Source organism: Spinacia oleracea, chromosome 4 (assembly GCF_020520425.1).
Source record: "Spinacia oleracea cultivar Varoflay chromosome 4, BTI_SOV_V1, whole genome shotgun sequence".
Lineage (NCBI taxonomy): Eukaryota > Viridiplantae > Streptophyta > Magnoliopsida > Caryophyllales > Amaranthaceae > Spinacia > Spinacia oleracea.
In genome coordinates this window covers 105,682,245-105,690,229 of record NC_079490.1, presented here as the reverse complement: position 1 = coordinate 105,690,229, position 7,985 = coordinate 105,682,245, and positions in this window count along the sequence as shown.

Genomic DNA, 7,985 nt, shown 5'->3' with positions numbered 1-7,985 from the left:
TGCTTTCGCCCCTGCCCACACGCCCATTGCTCACAGCCCACGACACAAGGCAGGGCTGCTGCCTTGTGCTCGTGCACCATGCCCTTGCTCGCTGCATTCGTACCGCATGGGCGACGAGCTCCCTTGCTTGTCGTCGCATACCCGCACTATACAACACCCCTTAAGGGTATCACGTAGCGTCCATTGCTTTGTGCGTGCAAGTTATATGAGCGAGTCGCATAAAAATTAAAAATTTATATTCAAAATTAATGACAAATTAATAAATAATATTAATTTCATAATTTTATGGCGAAAAATCGAAAATTTATTATTTAATTGATTTCCGATTAACATGGATTCAAGTCTAGGTCATAAAAATTTAAAATTTAACATAAATTTACAATTTTTATGGTGGTTTTTAATCATAGGTATCTAATTAAATTATAACTAATTATGAAAATCAAATTAATTCTAAATTATTCCAATTTTCAACAAATTAATCATAATTACAAATTAGATTGCATAATTAACAAGGCTAGGCATTCAAACTTATTAAGCATATACAGTAGGTCAATCAAAAATTCAAGATTTATCAACAAGAATCGCAAATATTTAATTTAACATCTTAAATTTACGAAATTTTGCATTCGAAAAACTAAAACCTCCGAAAAGTCATAGTTAGGCTTCGAATTTGAGAATTCTGGGTTCGGCCGAAAAATACTCTCTTTGTCAAAATTTTAGAATGCCTTTTACATGCGGAATTGACACAAAAATCACTCGATTTGGATGAGTAACGAAGAAACTGCCGAAAAACTGCGTACGTATAATTAAATAAAAGCAATTTGCAATTAATTAACAATTACGAAAATTAATCACCCCTTTTAATTCTTGCAAATTTGTAATATTTAACAATGTTCATGCAATTTAGATTATGAAAATAATAAGGGGCTCGTGATACCACTGTTAGGTTATGATTCATATGACAAAACATAAATCATGCGGAAAAACCATAAAGCCAGGAAAACATATTATTTACACATAATCATTTAGCATAGTTTAGATGCATACATTTTGTTGCGTGCCCTCCCTAGCTGCGCCCGAACCGAACCGAACAAGAACAAGTCTTTAGGACTCCGTAGATAGTCCACAGCACGTCCGGATCCGCCTTAAGCTTGACCAACTAGGATCGCCCTTAAGGTACTTAGAATTTTCGGCTATTGTAGGCAATTATATGACTGAATTTTTGCTCTCAAAAATCACTTTGAATACTTGAATACTCGATATAAATTATGAGCCCTTAACTCATATTTATAGACCATGGAATAAATAATCGAATCCTACTATGATACGAATTAATTAAATTAGAATCCTAGTAGAATTCTTTATTTAATTAATTTATCTTTTAGGATTAGGAATTTTAATCATTAAACAAAACCTGTACTCTTTAGGTTTCGTATGTGAACACAAACTCTACACGAGCATGACCCGCAAGCGTGCAGGCCATGCCCGCGCACAGCCCACTCGGCCGCACGGCCCACGCGAGCTACAAGCCCACGCGAGCTGCAGCAATGCTCGCAGCCCACTGCTCGCAGCTGCGCGCGCTGTGCGCGCTGCCATGGCCTGCTGGGCCTGGCCTTGCGCTGGGCCTGGCGTGGCCTTGGCTGTTCGTGTGGCGCGCTTGGCTTGCTGGGCGATGGCCTGGCTTCGTGTTGGGCCCTCGTCCGGCAGGCCTCGTCCGATGCTTATTCGTACGATACGCTTCCGATTAAATTCCCGATTCCGGAATTTATTTCCGATACGAACAATATTTAATATTTTCGATTCCGGAATTAATTTCCGTTTCGAACAAATATTTAATATTTCCGTTTCCGGAATTATTTTCCGATTCCGATAATATTTCCGATTCTGACAATATTTCCGTTTCCGGCAATAATTCTGATTCCGGCAATATTTCCATTTCCGATAATATTTTCCGATACGTACCATGTTTCCGTTTCCGGCAACATCTACGACTTGGATAATATTTATATTTCCGATACGATCCATATTTCCGTTTCCGGCAATATCATCGTTTCTGGAGTATTCATTTCTTGCCTGTGACGATCTCAGCTCCCACTGAAACCAAGATCCGTCGATTCCGAATATCCATAGATGGAGTATTTAATGCCATTAAATACTTGATCCGTTTACGTACTATTTGTGTGACCCTACGGGTTCAGTCAAGAGTAAGCTGTGGATTAATATCATTAATTCCACTTGAACTGAAGCGGCCTCTAGCTAGGCATTCAGCTCACTTGATCTCACTGAATAATTAACTTGTTAATTAATACTGAACCGCATTTATTAGACTTAATATTATATGCATACTTGGACCAAGGGCACTATTTCCTTCACACAATGGAACGGTGTGTCGGAACGGAGGAACAGAACCTTACTAGACATGGTCAGGTCAATGATGGGTCAGGCCAAACTTCCATTAGAATTTTGGGGACATGCACTAAATACAGCTGCACTCACTATAAATAGAGCTCCGTCTAAAGCTGTCAAAAAGACTCCATATGAGTTATGGTTTGGAAAGCCTCCAAATGTGTCTTTTCTTAAGATTTGGGGATGTGAAGTATACGTCAAACGATTAATTTCAGATAAACTTCATCCAAAATCTGACAAATGTATCCTTGTGGGCTATCCAAAGGAAACAAAGGGGTATTACTTCTACAATACATCTGAGAACAAGTTGTTTGTTGCTCGAGATGGTGTCTTTTTGGAGAAAGATCACATTTCCAAAATGACAAGTGGGGGAAAAGTAGACCTCGAAGAAATTCGAGTCGAACAACAAACTCTAGAGAATGCTCAAGATGACATTCAGGATGAAACTCAGAGATCTTTAGAAGAATCTGGTGAGAATCATGGTCAATCTAGAAATGTTACCCCGCGTAGATCGCAAAGATATAGATCTCAACCGGAAAGGTACTTAGGTATTTTGACGAACGAGAGCTATGACGTTCTATTACTTGAAAGTGATGAACCTGCGACTTACAAACAAGCTATGACGAGCCCTAGCTCCAAGCAATGGCAAGAAGCCATGCAATCTGAATTAGACTCCATGTCTGAAAACCAAGTATGGGATTTGGTCGATTTGCCAGATGGCTACCAAGCCATTGGAAGCAAATGGGTTTTCAAACTGAAAAAGGACAAGGATGGCAAACTTGAAGTTTTCAAAGCTAGATTGGTTGCAAAAGGTTACAGGCAAGTCCACGGTGTGGATTACGATGAAACCTTTTCACCAGTTGCAATGCTAAAGTCTATTCGGATAATGTTAGGAATGGCTGCATATTACGATTACGAAATATGGCAGATGGATGTCAAAACTGCTTTCTTAAACGGCGTTTTAACAGAAACTGTGTTTATGACACAGCCTGAAGGTTTTGAGGATCCAAAGAATGCTAAAAAGGTATGCAAGCTAAAGAAGTCAATCTACGGATTGAAGCATACGTTTTGATGAAGCAGTCAGTGACTTTGGTTTCATCAAGAACGCAGACGAATCTTGTGTATACAAGAAGGTCAGTGGGAGCAAAATTGCTTTCTTAGTATTATATGTCGACGACATATTACTTATCGGAAATGACATTCCTATGTTGAACTCTGTCAAGATTTGGCTTGGGAAATGTTTTTCGATGAAAGATCTAGGAGAAGCACAGTACATATTGGGCATCAAGATTTACAGAGATAGATCTAAAAGGATGATTGGACTTAGTCAAAGCACTTATATCAATAAGGTGCTTGATAGGTTCAAGATGGCAGACTCCAAGCGAGGCTACCTACCCATGTCTCATGGAATAACTCTAAGCAAGACTCAGTGCCCAAAAACACTTGATGAGCGTAGACGAATGAATGGGATTCCATATGCATCATTGATTGGTTCAATAATGTATGCTATGATATGTACACGCACGGATGTTGCGTACGCACTCAGTGCTACGAGCAGATACCAGTCAGACCCAGGAGAGGCGCATTGGACTGCTGCCAAGAATATTCTGAAGTACCTGAAAAGGCACAAAGATGACTTCCTGGTCTATGGTGGAGATGATGAATTAATTGTTAAAGGCTATACGGACGCAAGTTTCCAAACCGACAAAGATGATTTCAGATCACAGTCTGGGTTTGTCTTCTGCCTCAACGGAGGTGCAGTAAGCTGGAAAAGTGCTAAGCAAAGCACCATTGCGGATTTTACAACTGAAGCGGAGTACATTGCTGCACATGAAGCAGCAAAGGAAGCTATATGGCTAAGGAAGTTCATAGGTGAACTTGGTGTAGTCCCCTCCATTAAAGGACCAATAGCCCTGTATTGTGATAATAACGGAGCTATTGCACAGGCAAAGGAGCCTAGACACCACCAGAGAGTCAAGCATGTACTTCGTAGATTTCACCTTCTACGAGAGTTCGTTGAAAGAAAAGAAGTCGAGATAAACAAGATTGGAACTGATGACAACATATCAGATCCATTGACTAAACCTCTGCCGCAGGCGAAGCACAACTCGCACACTGCAGCTATGGGAATCAAGCATATTGGAGAATGGCTTTGATATCCCTGTTTAATGTTTTAAAGTTTTAGAGTTTAAATCTTTGTAAAACATTATTGGTTAATCATTCACAATAAATGAAGAGAATTCATTTTTCCATTTAATTTGTGGTTTATTAAATGATGAGTCCCTTCAATTTGACGATATATTCAAGATAGACAGTCAGGACCAGTCCTGTGACTAAGAAATGTCTATCAAGTGAACTTGAATGTCAAAGGTTGAAAATGGTCCCTAGTCGGAGTTTTCTATAAAATTGGACGCATAGAAAACGTTAGACGATTAGAATGCAAGATGACTAGTAGTTCTGTTTCTTGAACTATGTGGACATGGCAATGTCATAATCATTTGCATAGATACTTACTTTGGGAAGACTAGTATCGGACATGACCTATGAAACTTTACTGTAAGAGATGAAAATCTGTCATAAGTAAATTTCATTAAAATTATTAGACACTAAATCCTCAATACATGAGTGATTTGAGATTACTTGTTTTGAGAACTGGTTGCTTTGACGTTGACCAACCGTCGCACCGTAAAAGGAGGCTATAAAGGCAACGCTTAGGTAATCACCTATCAAACGAAGTCTAATCTCAAGATCGCAAGATTGGTATTGTCCTCCCATAAATCGGGATGAGATGCTTAAAAGTTGTACAAGGCCACTCGGAGAGCTAGAAACTGTGAAATGCATGGCCGTGCTCGGATGAATCATAGGCTATGATTATCTGTCTATTTGATCAGTTGAACTCTGAAACCGAGGAACACCTCTGGACATAATAAGGATGACAACTCTTACCTTATGTTCAAGAGCAAGCATCGAGCGACAAAGGAATTAGGAAATGCACACTTGTCCCGAAGGACAAGTGGGAGACTGAAGGAAATAATGCCCTTGGTCCAAGTATGCATTCTATGTTAAGTCTAATAAGTGCGGTTCAGTATTAATTAACAAGTTAATAATTCAGTGAGATCAAGTGAGCTGAATGCCTAGCTAGAGGCCGCTTCAGTTCAAATGGAATTAATGATATTAATCCACAGCTTACTCTTGACTGAACCCGTAGGGACACACAAATAGTACGTAAACGGATCAAGTATTTAATGGCATTAAATACTCCATCTATGGATATTCGGAATCGACGGATCTTGGTTTCAGTGGGAGCTGAGATCGTCACAGGCAAGAAATGAATACTCCAGAAACGATGATATTGCCGGAAACGGAAATATGGATCGTATCGGAAATATAAATATTATCCAAGTTGTAGATGTTGCCGGAAACGGAAACATGGTACGTATCGGAAAATATTATCGGAAATGGAAATATTGCCGGAATCGGAAATATTGCCGGAAACGGAAATATTGTCAGAATCGGAAATATTATCGGAATCGGAAAATAATTCCGGAAACGGAAATATTAAATATTTGTTCGAAACGGAAATTAATTCCAGAATCGGAAATATTAAATATTGTTCGTATCGGAAATGAATTCCGGAACCGGGAATTTAATCGGAAGCGTATCGTACGAATAAGCATCGGACGAGGCCTGCCGGACGAGGGCCCAGCACGAAGCCAGGCCATCGCCCAGCAAGCCAAGCGCGCCACACGAACAGCCAAGGCCACGCCAGGCCCAGCGCAAGGCCAGGCCCAGCAGGCCATGGCAGCGCGCGCAGCAATGGGCTGCGAGCATTGCTGCAGCTCGCGTGGGCTTGTAGCTCGCGTGGGCCGAGCGGCCGTGTGGGCTGTGCGCGGGCATGGCCTACAGGCTTGCGGGTCATGCTCGTGTAGAGTTTGTGTTCACATACGAAACCTAAAGAGTATAGGATTTGTTTAATGATTAAAATTCCTAATCCTAAAAGATAAATTAATTAAATAGGAATGCTACTAGGATTCTAATTTAATTAATTCGTATCCTAGTAGGATTCGATTACTTATTTCATGGTCTATAAATATGAGTTAAGGGCTCATAATTTACATTCGAGTATTCAAGTATTCAAAGTGATTTTTGAGAGCAAAAATTCAGTCATATAATTGCCTACAATAGCCGAAAATTCTAAGTACCTTAAGGGCGATCCTAGTTGGTCAAGCTTAAGGCGGATCCGGATGTGCTGTGGACTATCTACGGAGGGACGACACTTGGAGTCCTAAAGACTTGTTCTTGTTCGGTTCGGGCGCAGCTAGGGAGGGCACGCAACAAAGCGTATGCATCTAAACTATGCTAAATGATTATGTGTAAATAATATGCTTTCCTGGCTTTATGGTTTTTCCGCATGATTTATGTTTTGTCATATGAATCATAACCTAACACTGTATTACAAGATTTGTAATAGTGTGACACGACAAGAGTGATAAAACATACAGAGTGCGATAAGTGTCTTGTTAAGATGACAATAATGAATTTGTGTTGGTTTAAATGTTACTGGTGTGTTCGTATTTATGTAAACTCCATGTTTCCTCTGCTTGCCTCAGGACTCAGTGCTAAAATTTGAAGGAATATCAATCTCATAAAATCTCAAAACTCAACAATAAGAATCTCCTCAAGCTTCTTATTTGATATACCCTTCCAGTAACACTCCTAACATTGCTAGTCTGAAGCACATCATTGACTACAAAGACTGAGATGCAACTTAAATTTTAAAGTTGCCACAACTTCTTACTAATTATAAATGACCTGGGTTTCTACTCTCTAATGATTATACAATTGTGTCAAGCAATTCCCCTTCAGGCCTTGACCATGCAGATACCATTTGGTTATATTCTATAGATATCACATACATACAGAAACATTTTCACTTCTATTAACTGAGGTTAAAAAGATTAAAAAAAAAGGAAAAAAGTCTCCTATTAACCCACATTGACTTCTACCTTAGTGTTACTTGAAGTACTACAGTCTAGAGTGTGTTATTGACTCAGAAGTCAAAGGTATAACTTCTTAGGGTTCTAAATAATAAAATGTGTTGACGAAGGACAATGAAAAGGGAAAGTGTCCTTTTCAGTTTAGTATTATCATCATGATCTGAAATGAGCAACATATATTAGTCATCATAATCAAGTTGAACAGAACTCAAGGGGAAACTTAATGGTTTTAGGTAAGGCGAGAGTACATGTCGTTACCTTCCCTTTGGGTCTAATACCAATGTCCAGCCTTTGAATTGGGGTTTCCCATAGTTCTATTCTGTTTGGTTTCACGTAAACCATTAATTACCAAAAAAGATAGAAAAATCATTAACCCAAATGTAATTATGTAAGAGTAGCTGCAGCAGCCTAGCAGTGAATTAGTGATTATCCTACCATTGGCAAGGTTTGGAGAGGTTGATGACCGATTAAGATTAGTGTAGAGGCTCTTTTAGAAAGTCCCATAATAAGTTTTTATTTTGTCCGACTTAAAATAGATACTCTATGTGTTCACTAATTGTTTTAATAAATTATTATTATTAC